The sequence below is a fragment of the Poromitra crassiceps genome, assembly GCF_964638095.1.
Source record: "Poromitra crassiceps genome assembly, chromosome: 7".
Classification (NCBI taxonomy): Eukaryota; Metazoa; Chordata; class Actinopteri; order Beryciformes; family Melamphaidae; genus Poromitra; species Poromitra crassiceps.
This window is the reverse complement of record NC_139628.1, coordinates 37,405,094-37,418,115: the sequence shown is the minus strand read 5'-3', so window position 1 is coordinate 37,418,115 and position 13,022 is coordinate 37,405,094. Positions and strand designations below refer to the sequence as shown.

Sequence of the window (13,022 nt, the reverse complement as noted above, 5' to 3'; positions counted from 1 at the left end):
ATGCAGAGATAATGGGTTGAGCAAATTGTCAGGACGGGGGCTGACTTGTCAGGACATGGGCTGACTGATGTTTAAGCAGAATGCAGGGATGATGGGTTGTGCAAATTGTCAGGACGTGGGCTGACTGAGGTTAAGCAATGGCAAGGACACTTATGGGGTTATATGCAAATTGCCCGGGCATGGGCACCAAACGGGGATTGGGAGAGAAGACCGCCACCAACGAAATGCATTAATACTTCCTACCAATCATGGAAGGAGGCATCTTTGGGCTGATGATATAGCAGCTTGCTCTGGATGGATGTAGGACGCATGGCTGATGAGGACAGCAGCCCAGTTGTTGAAGGGAGGACCCCCCCGGGAGGGGACCACCCCCCCCCTCCATGATGTGACGCTCCTCTTGCTTATGAGAGAGGGCGTCGGTGCTGTAAGAGATAGGACATCCCCCCTGAGGGGATCTGTTTCCAACGGGAGTCATAACATTGGTGGTGATCTGGGGGAGGTGGTGGGATGAAGCTTCTTGCCTGGAGATGCTGGATGGATGCGTGATGCTGACACAAGGTGAGTGATGACTGCACGAGTGTGATTTAAGCTGTGGTGATGGGGGCCTTATATAGTACTGGAAGAAGGGCATTTATGATGTCATAACTGACGTCATTTGGGCAACTGACGTCACGCTGCAAAGGTGACGTCATAGAGAAGGTGACGTCGGAGATGGTGACGTCATTTAGTGACGTCATTTGGGCTGAGGGTTATGACAGCATGGGGTGCTCTATTAATGCCTTATTTGGTCTTCCATGATTGAACTTCAGTCTGCGACTACACTTCAATCATGAGAGACTCTTAATATAATTTTAACAAACTTTATTGAATCAGAATAGTATGGCGTATGACTCCATGATGTGACGCTCCTCTTGCTTATGAGAGAGGGCGTCGGTGCTGTAAGAGATAGGACATCCCCCCAAAGGAATTTAAAGTTATTTCAGGAACAGGGAGAGTGAAAACGGGGGTCATGCACTGACGCCCCTCTCTCATAAGCAAGAGGAGCGTCACATCATGGAGTCATACGCCATACTCAAACTGTCTATTCTGATTCAATAAAGTTTGTTAAAATTATATTACGAGTCTCTCATGATTGAAATATATAAATGGAAATATCTTCGTATTCAGACCGTGGAAGGAGCAAGGGTTGGATAGCTAAAGGAATTACCTTGCCAAGTTGATGTCACAGCACCTCAACCGATCGGACCACTCTCTTTTCCACCTGAGCTGAGGTCCGCTTTTCCATTCACTCCATTCACAGAGGAAGTCACTCTAGCAGGGTTTTTATAAACAAGAGGAAGTCACTCTAGCAGGGTTTTTATAAGCAGAGGAAGTCACTCTAGCAGGGTTTTTATAAGCAGAGGAAGTCACTCTAGCAGGGTTTTTATAAGCAGAGGAAGTCACTCTAGCAGGGTTTTTATAAGCAGAGGAAGTCACTCTAGCAGGGTTTTTATAAGCAGAGGAAGTCACTCTAGCAGGGTTTTTATAAGCAGAGGAAGTCACTCTAGCAGGGTTTTTATAAGCAGAGGAAGTCACTCTAGCAGGGTTTTTATAAGCAGAGGAAGTCACTCTAGCAGGGTTTTTATAAACAGAGGAAGTCACTCTAGCAGGGTTTTTATAAGCAGAGGAAGTCACTCTAGCAGGGTTTTTATAAACAGAGGAAGTCACTCTAGCAGGGTTTTTATAAGCAGAGGAAGTCACTCTAGCAGGGTTTTTATAAGCAGAGGAAGTCACTCTAGCAGGGTTTTTATAAGCAGAGGAAGTCACTCTAGCAGGGTTTTATAAGCAGAGGAAGTCACTCTAGCAGGGTTTTATAAGCAGAGGAAGTCACTCTAGCAGGGTTTTTATAAGCAGAGGAAGTCACTCTAGCAGGGTTTTTATAAGCAGAGGAAGTCACTCTAGCAGGGTTTTTATAAGCAGAGGAAGTCACTCTAGCAGGGTTTTTATAAGCAGAGGAAGTCACTCTAGCAGGGTTTTTATAAACAAGAGGAAGTCACTCTAGCAGGGTTTTTATAAGCAGAGGAAGTCACTCTAGCAGGGTTTTTATAAGCAGAGGAAGTCACTCTAGCAGGGTTTTTATAAGCAGAGGAAGTCACTCTAGCAGGGTTTTTATAAGCAGAGGAAGTCACTCTAGCAGGGTTTTTATAAGCAGAGGAAGTCACTCTAGCAGGGTTTTTATAAGCAGAGGAAGTCACTCTAGCAGGGTTTTTATAAGCAGAGGAAGTCACTCTAGCAGGGTTTTTATAAGCAGAGGAAGTCACTCTAGCAGGGTTTTTATAAGCAGAGGAAGTCACTCTAGCAGGGTTTTTATAAGCAGAGGAAGTCACTCTAGCAGGGTTTTTATGAGCAGAGGAAGTCACTCTAGCAGGGTTTTTATAAACAGAGGAAGTCACTCTAGCAGGGTTTTTATAAACAGAGGAAGTCACTCTAGCAGGGTTTTTATAAGCAGAGGAAGTCACTCTAGCAGGGTTTTTATAAACAGAGGAAGTCACTCTAGCAGGGTCTTTATAAACAGAGGAAGTCACTCTAGCAGGGTTTTTATGAGCAGAGGAAGTCACTCTAGCAGGGTTTTTATAAACAGAGGAAGTCACTCTAGCAGGGTTTTTATAAACAGAGGAAGTCACTCTAGCAGGGTTTTTATAAGCAGAGGAAGTCACTCTAGCAGGGTTTTTATAAACAGAGGAAGTCACTCTAGCAGGGTTTTTATAAACAGAGGAAGTCACTCTAGCAGGGTTTTTATAAACAAGAGGAAGTCACTCTAGCAGGGTTTTTATAAACAGAGGAAGTCACTCTAGCAGGGTCTTTATAAACAGAGGAAGTCACTCTAGCAGGGTTTTTATAAACAGAGGAAGTCACTCTAGCAGGGTTTTATAAGCAGAGGAAGTCACTCTAGCAGGGTTTTTATAAACAGAGGAAGTCACTCTAGCAGGGTTTTTATAAACAAGAGGAAGTCACTCTAGCAGGGTTTTATAAGCAGAGGAAGTCACTCTAGCAGGGTTTTTATAAACAGAGGAAGTCACTCTAGCAGGGTTTTTATAAGCAGAGGAAGTCACTCTAGCAGGGTTTTTATAAACAGAGGAAGTCACTCTAGCAGGGTTTTTATAAACAGAGGAAGTCACTTTAGCAGGGTTTTTATAAGCAGAGGAAGTCACTCTAGCAGGGTTTTTATAAACAGAGGAAGTCACTCTAGCAGGGTTTTTATAAGCAGAGGAAGTCACTCTAGCAGGGTTTTTATAAACAAGAGGAAGTCACTCTAGCAGGGTTTTTATAAGCAGAGGAAGTCACTCTAGCAGGGTTTTTATAAGCAGAGGAAGTCACTCTAGCAGGGTTTTTATAAGCAGAGGAAGTCACTCTAGCAGGGTTTTTATAAACAGAGGAAGTCATTCTAGCAGGGTTTTTATAAGCAGAGGAAGTCACTCTAGCAGGGTTTTTATAAACAAGAGGAAGTCACTCTAGCAGGGTTTTTATAAGCAGAGGAAGTCACTCTAGCAGGGTTTTTATAAGCAGAGGAAGTCACTCTAGCAGGGTTTTTATAAACAGAGGAAGTCACTCTAGCAGGGTTTTTATAAACAGAGGAAGTCACTCTAGCAGGGTTTTTATAAGCAGAGGAAGTCACTCTAGCAGGGTTTTTATAAACAAGAGGAAGTCACTCTAGCAGGGTTTTTATAAACAGAGGAAGTCACTCTAGCAGGGTTTTTATAAGCAGAGGAAGTCACTCTAGCAGGGTTTTTATAAACAGAGGAAGTCACTCTAGCAGGGTTTTTATAAACAGAGGAAGTCACTCTAGCAGGGTTTTTATAAACAGAGGAAGTCACTCTAGCAGGGTTTTTATAAACAGAGGAAGTCACTCTAGCAGGGTTTTTATAAGCAGAGGAAGTCACTCTAGCAGGGGTTTTATAAACAAGAGGAAGTCACTCTAGCAGGGTTTTTATAAACAGAGGAAGTCACTCTAGCAGGGTTTTTATAAACAAGAGGAAGTCACTCTAGCAGGGTTTTTATAAACAAGAGGAAGTCACTCTAGCAGGGTCTTTATAAACAGAGGAAGTCACTCTAGCAGGGTCTTTATAAACAGAGGAAGTCACTCTAGCAGGGTTTTTATAAGCAGAGGAAGTCACTCTAGCAGGGTTTTTATAAACAGAGGAAGTCACTCTAGCAGGGTTTTTATAAACAAGAGGAAGTCACTCTAGCAGGGTTTTTATAAACAAGAGGAAGTCACTCTAGCAGGGTCTTTATAAACAGAGGAAGTCACTCTAGCAGGGTCTTTATAAACAGAGGAAGTCACTCTAGCAGGGTTTTTATAAGCAGAGGAAGTCACTCTAGCAGGGTTTTTATAAACAGAGGAAGTCACTCTAGCAGGGTTTTTATAAGCAGAGGAAGTCACTCTAGCAGGGTTTTTATAAACAAGAGGAAGTCACTCTAGCAGGGTTTTTATAAGCAGAGGAAGTCACTCTAGCAGGGTTTTTATAAACAGAGGAAGTCACTCTAGCAGGGTTTTTATAAACAGAGGAAGTCACTCTAGCAGGGTTTTTATAAACAGAGGAAGTCACTCTAGCAGGGTTTTTATAAACAGAGGAAGTCACTCTAGCAGGGTTTTTATAAACAAGAGGAAGTCACTCTATAGTCCAGGCATTTTACGCAAATATGTGGGTCAACCTCACACTAATTGCAACAAAACCAAACTCAACTGATTTTGTATCCTCAATATGTCCTCAATGAAGGAAAAAAAGTGTTAAGGAAATGTATGAAGGGAAAGTTTTGAAAATGACCTAAATATGATGGAAGCCTTTTTTTTTTTTTATGTGCCATAAATCTCATCACTTATATCCTGTATGTGTTTTTTGCTTCAAGGAGAAAATAAAATAAATAAATAAATAAAAATGTTAAAAAATAAATAAATAAAACGTTTTTGGTAGCATCATATGGGTCATTTTCAAAAATTTCCCTTCATACATTTCCTTAACACTTTTTTTCCTTCATTGAGGACATATTGAGGATACAAAATCAGTTGAGTTTGGTTTTGTTGCAATTAGTGTGAGGTCAAGTGGCATTTTTACTGGACTACTAGCAGGGTTTTTATAAACAGAGGAAGTCACTCTAACAGGTTTTATAAGCAGAGGAAGTCACTCTAGCAGGGTCTTTATAAACAGAGGAAGTCACTCTAACAGGTTTTATAAGCAGAGGAAGTCACTCTAGCAGGGTCTTTATAAACAGAGGAAGTCACTCTAGCAGGGTTTTTATAAGCAGAGGAAGTCACTCTAGCAGGGTTTTTATAAACAAGAGGAAGTCACTCTAGCAGGGTTTTTATAAGCAGAGGAAGTCACTCTAGCAGGGTTTTTATAAGCAGAGGAAGTCACTCTAGCAGGGTCTTTATAAACAGAGGAAGTCACTCTAGCAGGGTTTTTATAAGCAGAGGAAGTCACTCTAGCAGGGTTTTTATAAACAGAGGAAGTCACTCTAGCAGGGTTTTTATAAACAGAGGAAGTCACTCTAGCAGGGTTTTTATAAACAGAGGAAGTCACTCTAGCTGGGTTTTTATAAACAGAGGAAGTCACTCTAGCAGGGTTTTTATAAGCAGAGGAAGTCACTCTAGCAGGGTTTTTATAAGCAGAGGAAGTCACTCTAGCAGGGTCTTTATAAACAGAGGAAGTCACTCTAGCAGGGTTTTTATAAGCAGAGGAAGTCACTCTAGCAGGGTTTTTATAAACAGAGGAAGTCACTCTAGCAGGGTTTTTATAAACAGAGGAAGTCACTCTAGCAGGGTTTTTATAAACAGAGGAAGTCACTCTAGCTGGGTTTTTATAAACAGAGGAAGTCACTCTAGCAGGGTTTTTATAAACAGAGGAAGTCACTCTAGCAGGGTTTTTATAAACAGAGGAAGTCACTCTAGCTGGGTTTTTATAAACAGAGGAAGTCACTCTAGCAGGGTTTTTATAAACAGAGGAAGTCACTCTAGCAGGGTTTTTATAAACAGAGGAAGTCACTCTAGCAGGGTTTTTATAAGCAGAGGAAGTCACTCTAGCAGGGTCTTTATAAACAGAGGAAGTCACTCTAGCAGGGTTTTTATAAGCAGAGGAAGTCACTCTAGCAGGGTTTTTATAAACAGAGGAAGTCACTCTAGCAGGGTTTTTATAAACAGAGGAAGTCACTCTAGCAGGGTTTTTATAAACAGAGGAAGTCACTCTAGCTGGGTTTTTATAAACAGAGGAAGTCACTCTAGCAGGGTTTTTATAAGCAGAGGAAGTCACTCTAGCAGGGTTTTTATAAACAGAGGAAGTCACTCTAGCAGGGTTTTTATAAACAGAGGAAGTCACTCTAGCAGGGTCTTTATAAACAGAGGAAGTCACTCTAGCAGGGTTTTTATAAACAGAGGAAGTCACTCTAGCAGGGTTTTTATAAGCAGAGGAAGTCACTCTAGCAGGGTTTTTATAAGCAGAGGAAGTCACTCTAGCAGGGGTTTTATGAGCTCCCCTCTAGTCTGAAGCTATTTTGAAAGCCTCTTGAAGGGTTCCAGTTCTCCGCTCTTGGGAGTTCACTGTCTATGACCCCCTGAGCCGAGCGTAAAGAACGTGTTGAGAGAGCACCAGTTGGCTTTGTCCTTAACAGCCCACACACACGCACACACCCACACCCAGGCCAGTTTTGGGCGTCGGCACCGTTGGTCCGTCGGTGAGCGTCTGTCGGCCTTGTCGGTTGGATTTTTCGGCAGATGTCTGGCGGTCGGTGAGAGAAATCACTCCGATTGGCTGGGCAGCTGGTAGTGAAGCATTGCACGAGAAGAGAGGGCATGCACAAAATGTATCTTCTCATGTTACCTTCAACTGTATCTCATCTGATCATTCCAAATACACAAATATCTTCAGAACGACATGGCCTTCAGGAAAGCCCCTGGAGCCTGGCGCTGTATGATATCATATCACCCATTTAGTGCAGTTTATGCTTCTTTTTCCGCCTCCTCCTCTTCCTTTCTTCTTCAACAAGCAAAAGACCGGGCAACAGCTGACAACGCCAGTGTCATCTGCAACATATTCTCCATTAGAAGTAGCTATGATTACGAAACCGTGTAAGTGGTGTGAAAATGGTAGGCAAACGCTGCTTTGTTTCATGTATCTGGTTTGTATATCAGTCCTAGGTCTCATGCAGGCGCAGAACATACGTGCTAGCTGACCGTCGGCTGTAGTCTTTGTGGTGTGTTCAATCAGAATCAGAATCAGTGTAACTGTTTGGCTCCGACAGAGGCAACGTGAGGCGATGAAGGAATAGTGCTTGTCTAGTTCCCTGGTAAGTCGGCCCCTTAAAACGCTCTGTGTCTGTGAGACGCTTGTGCAGTGGCTGGCCATTTTAGTTAATCTCTGGTTAACGTTGTGCTTACATACAACCTAAGGCCTATGCTTTCAGACGTGGAGTTTAAGTGAAAGAACACAGGCCCCCCATCGAGACTGATAATGTCAGGCATACTGTCAGAAGAGATGAGGTATATTAGGGCATTGAGGTTTATGTTAAATGACTCTATTAACTCTTAGATCATTATAATATCTTTAAGGAAAACAAGAAATGATGTCTCTTGACAACAGGGAGTAGATAGATATATCACTGAATTTGAGGAGTTTGCCTATCTTGTAATGTAGTTACTTCCTCTAGGCTAGAGGAGAGGTTTCAGAGGCAACTTATGGGCTAAATAGCTTCCTTTTGGATTCATTCAAGATTCAAGATTCAAGATTTTTATTGTCACTCCATGGTACAAGTATCACGTGTGAAATTCATAGCATCTTCATCAGGGGACAAGATATGAGATTTGTTTGGATCCCAGTCATCCCACTGCAGCTTGTTGTTATCTGCATCAAGATAAGGGCGACTCCCCTCCTCCACCGTTTCAGGCCTTGCCCAGAGGAATTCCATAGACGACTAGTTATTTAGTCTGCGAGCCTGGGGCCGACCACCAGGAACAGACAGCAAGGAAGCAGACTGTCTAGCTTCAGACCTCCTGATGGGTGGTGGAGACACAGAGGGTTAAATTCATGTTCATTATATTGAACCAAATGGTTTGGTGTGATGTCAAACTAAACTGAAATTTTCACATACTATCCCTACCATACTTCATTTTGTGTGAGTTTCTAAATTATCGTCCAGCACTACTTCAGATGTAGTCTCGCTGGGCAGGCTCCCCTCCCTTCCGTGAGAGGAGTCTGGCTGCACGGAAACAGGCTGCTGGCATAAGCCCTCCCCTGCTCTACAGCTGCTCTCCCATTGCAAGCGTCGATTTCAGACGCTGCCGGATTTCCGCTCCCCGCTTAAAGGAGAATTTCGGTTTTTTCGAACCTGGAGCCATCTCCTGCCATTAATTATGATTTGTCCACTCACCAGGCGATCCCCGCGGCGTATCTGGGCGTCCTAGCGTTGTTTTGATATCAATAGCGTCCAAGTCAGTCGTAAAGTGGAGTTGATTTGGGGCCAAGTGTGAGCCTGTATTTCCTGCATCTAAATAGCTATTTTTCTTCCCTTTTTCGCCAAATATCGCCGTAATCTGATCCGTCAACATCCAGCCGAGTGTTATTTCACCCCAGGCTGTTTCCTGGACTGCACAGGGATCAAATTACCTCAAACGTGATCTAGGTCACCAAGTCTCGTGAAGTCCCGCGATACTTTCCTGTCGACTGGCCAAATACAGGCAGGACGCTTTGCGGTCGTGGTTTTAGCGTAACCTATGTGGGGTTTGGCATAACCTTCGTTATTTCGAATCCCACATAGGTTACGCCAAACCCCACAAAGGTTACGCTAAAACCACGACCGCAAAGCGTCCTGCCTGTATTTGGCCAGTCGACAGGAAAGTATCGCGGGACTTCACGAGACTTGGTGACCTAGATCACGTTTGAGGTCATTTGATCCCTGTGCAGTCCAGGAAACCACAGGAAACAGCCTGGGGTGAAATAACACTCGGCTGGATGTTGACGGATCTGATTACGGCGATATGTGGCGAAAACGGGAAGAAAAATAGCTATTTAGATGCAGGAAATACAGGCTACCACTTGGCCCCAAATCAACTCCATTTTACGACTGACTTGGACGATATTGATCTCAAAACAACGCTAGGACGCCCAGAAACGCTGCAGACATCGCTAGGTGAGTGGCCAAATCATAATTAATGCCAGGAAATGGCTCCAGGTTAAAAAAAAACGAAATTCTCCTTTAAGAAGCTCTGTCATTGGCTCCGACCATGTCAATCAGAGCAGCTTCCGCTCCCTCCTCTCTGTGTGTCGCTGTAAACAGTCCCCTGCCGCCGCAGTGAAAACAACAACGCTAACTAGCTAGCAAGCTAACTAACAGCTAACTGCAGAAACTTACATGCTAGCTCGTTGCTACACGCTGAAAATGGCAAGTTGGATTGTTGGAAACAATTTTCCAAGGGCACTGCTGCTAAGCGCCGCCCATCGCAATTCCATAAATGGTGACCAGCGCCGCCAGACTCCTCTCACGGAAGGGAGGAGAGGCTGGACAGCGAGACTACTTCAGATGTAATATATCACATGTGTAGTAGTAGCTATATTCAGCCTTTTATCAGCTATTTGCTTTGAACAGTGGTGGTGGAAGTTAGATATTTTAGATGTAACTACTACAATGACAGTGATTATTACACTAACCAGAATACTCCTGGAGCACTCCTTCATGACATAGACGGCAAATATTTGTTCTAATCTCACGCTGTGTTGTTATCTACAGCAGAGGTTCTCAAATGTTTTTCAGCCAAGGACCCCTTACAAGATAGAAAATATAGCGGGGCGGGGACCCCCTCATTCTGATTTGTGATTTTGGGCTAAGCTTCATTGTTTCCACGGTAACGTGCTTGACTTTTCAATTGATAGGTTTGTTAGATTAGAATATAATCCATGGCATGAACCATTTTAGATTTAAAGCATAACATATTTTCGTTGAACTATGAAGCTTTTGCAACAACAAAAAAGTTATTTCTATTTTCGTGAAAACTTTTCGCGGACCCCCTTGCAAAGTGCCACGGACCCCCATTTGAGAACCACTGATCTACAGAGTAGGCTGACTTATTCATTGAAACATCATCAAAACACCAACCAAAGACAAACTTCTTGTAACCTGATGATAAACCTATTAAAATAGCCCGCAAGCTTTGACGGATTCTCCCCTATTTCTGCTTGCCGTGTCCCAACTCCTGGGAGGTAAATAAAGGATATTACTGGTAAGCAGTGTTCTCACCAATGGGAGAGAGTGTAAAGACCGCTGTGTTTTGCAGCCAAAGCGGCATCCCTCGCCTCGCACTGAGGTCACACTGCTGTCATGGGGAAGAGGGGGGGACCAGGGCTAGGCTAGTGAAGGAGGCTAAAAGCATGCGGAGGAGGGAGGGTTGGGAAGAGGGCAAGCAAAGAACTCTCAGGAGAAGGAGAACCCTCGGCTCTTACATGGATTTATTTTCACATTCTTTGGAGTCACAAGGCTGCAAGTGTATTTTTCTGCAGCCGGACTTGAATGATTCCCAACTAGAAGCGTTGTTTTGAATTCATAAGCTACTCTGTAAACCTAATTACATTATTTTTCCTGTGAATATAAGCACTGATCATGCACATCAATTTGTGAGAAACCCTAGTCTGATTTGCAGTTTTGCACTGTATGGAACTTCATCAAAAAAAACTCTCATAACGGACAAGCCCGTCTTTTTATTGTCACACGAACGCCACAATACATGCATGCGGCCACAACACACTCATGCTGACGGTGGCTGGTGAAAAGTGTCCTCTGCATTTAACCCATCCAGGCATGTCCTTTCCTCCGGGGGGCAGGCCAGGAGCAGTGGTCGCTTTCTCGTACAGCGCCCGGGGACCAACTTCGGATGTTGTCGTCACTGGTCGGATGACGATGACGATCTGATCTTCTGCATGTTTTTAGTGTGGGGGAGGGGGGTTATATATGGAGGAACCCCCTGGGGGAGCACGGGGAGAACATACAAACTCCACACAGAGAGAAAGGCCCTTACGACGAGATACCCCACCTGGGCAGTAGGCACTGAAGATACACTTTTGTGTTGAAAGACTGGCACTATATTCTTTGTATAATCTAACCGGTATATCAATGCAGTGGAATCCGCGTATACTGATCATGGTTATAGTGATCAACCGCTTGTATTGATCAAAAAGCTTGGTCCCGAATCATTCCTATTCCTATACACATGCTGTTTGACTAATTCGCATAGTGATCAATACTCCGCTTACAGTGATCATTTTGGGCCTGCCAAAAATGAGCCAACGAGATACAGCAGCGATACTTGGTGCAAGTCTGTCTGTAGATGGAGAGATGGCTGCATCTCTGTCCGTCTGTCTGTGGAGAGACTGTCTACGCGAGACTGCTGTGTTTGAAACAGCTGGAGGCCTAACTTACTGTATGGATGTTTAAAGTCAATAACATTCAGTAGGCTAAATAACAGCGCTGTCCCTTTCATTACTTTATATGTACTGTATTCATGTAATAAATATACAACTTAGATGGTAATCTGTATGAGAAATAAAGAAAAAGAAAAAAATCTGTTCTAATGATCATTCGCTTATAATGATCAATTTGACCCGTCCTAAGAGGAGTGCACTGTATCTTAGTAGAAAGCCAGAGAAGTTAGATGTATTTTAGTTATGCTGATATAGAGTGCCACAGTACCATTTCACACAAACCTTAACGATGAGCCGATCCCTATTTCGCGGAATGATGATCATCATCATCCTCCATAGGCGTAGGTCTTCCTCGCGGTGCCAAATATTCGACCATATAAATGGGAGCTTTGTGAGTGATCACTTGGTGGGAGGCCCAGCGTCTCTGCCTATATCATCAGAGATGTGTGCGCGGGCCGTGATAGAGTTTGCAGTCTCGGACTTCACCACGCTTTAACATCTGCCGTTTTTTTTAGGCGTGCAGAAGCCTGCAAAACACAGGCCGTGAAACACAGGAAGTGTTTGTGTGCGTACTCTCTCTAAGCGGTCGGCAGCGCCAGCGAACAAATCTCCAGTGACTCTCCGCCGTCCAACCCTATAATAAAACAACCCCTCAACACCCTATAATGACTCCAATCTGGCCCCGGGTTGTGGGTGCTGCTAGCATGTATGTCACCCACCACATCCCCTCCCTGCTAGCCAAAAACATATGCTAACCGCAAGTCCCTGCTTGGTTCTCTGCCAGGAGTTAACATGGCTATTGATTTACCATGCCTTGTTTTTCGGGACAGGTCTCAGAGAGACAGGCGCTGTCACGGACATGGGCACTGATGGCGGAGGAGGGGTCGTGCAGACTCGTGCTTTGTCTTTGTGATGCCTGCGCTGGTGTGCATAGCGCTCGGGGTACACTTGATATAAAGCCTGGTTTATTAGTGGGTGACGAAGTAATCGAGAATCCACAGTTGGACTTGGAGGTTGTCTCAAACCAACGGTCTCTATTTTTAGGACAATGTTTAAAATGACATCAGTGATACAACAATCTGTTTCTGTTGCTTGCTGCGAATGGGAGGTAGAGAATCAAAACCTGTTTGTGTGCTATTTCAGGCGTAGGATTATTTTATTGCACAATGCACACCGTGTAACACAGTTATTTTTGGCACCACAGTAGTGCAATCCGTAACTGCTTAGATAAGATTGTGGATCTCATATTTACAAAAGTAGCCAGTTGGATGTGCTTTGCGGGCTCCATTTGAGGAGGTAGGCCAAACTCTGTGGGCATACTGTCAAACTCAAACATCTTAGTATCACTATTGAAATGGCTGTGAAGTAAATCAAATCTAACCCACTATTATCCAGCAGTGAGCAAGCATCTAACATTGCTTAAGTTCATAGCTATAAACCTCAATTGACCTCGTCTGTGATCAAACATATCCCTACTGCCAGAGTGCATGAATACCTTATGTGGCGGTTGGGGGGGGGGAGGAGTGTGTCACTAATTATAATACCTTTACAGATTATAATACCTTTACCCGTTCAAGCCAAGGG

The 13,022-nt window shown here is 43.8% G+C and overlaps 1 protein-coding gene across 1 annotated transcript in view; it reads left to right on the top strand.

Moving 5' to 3' along the window:
• The window catches only part of adgra3 (adhesion G protein-coupled receptor A3), a 75,410-nt gene that overhangs the window by 18,725 nt on the left and 43,663 nt on the right, over nucleotides 1-13,022 (top strand). The window lies entirely within an intron of this gene.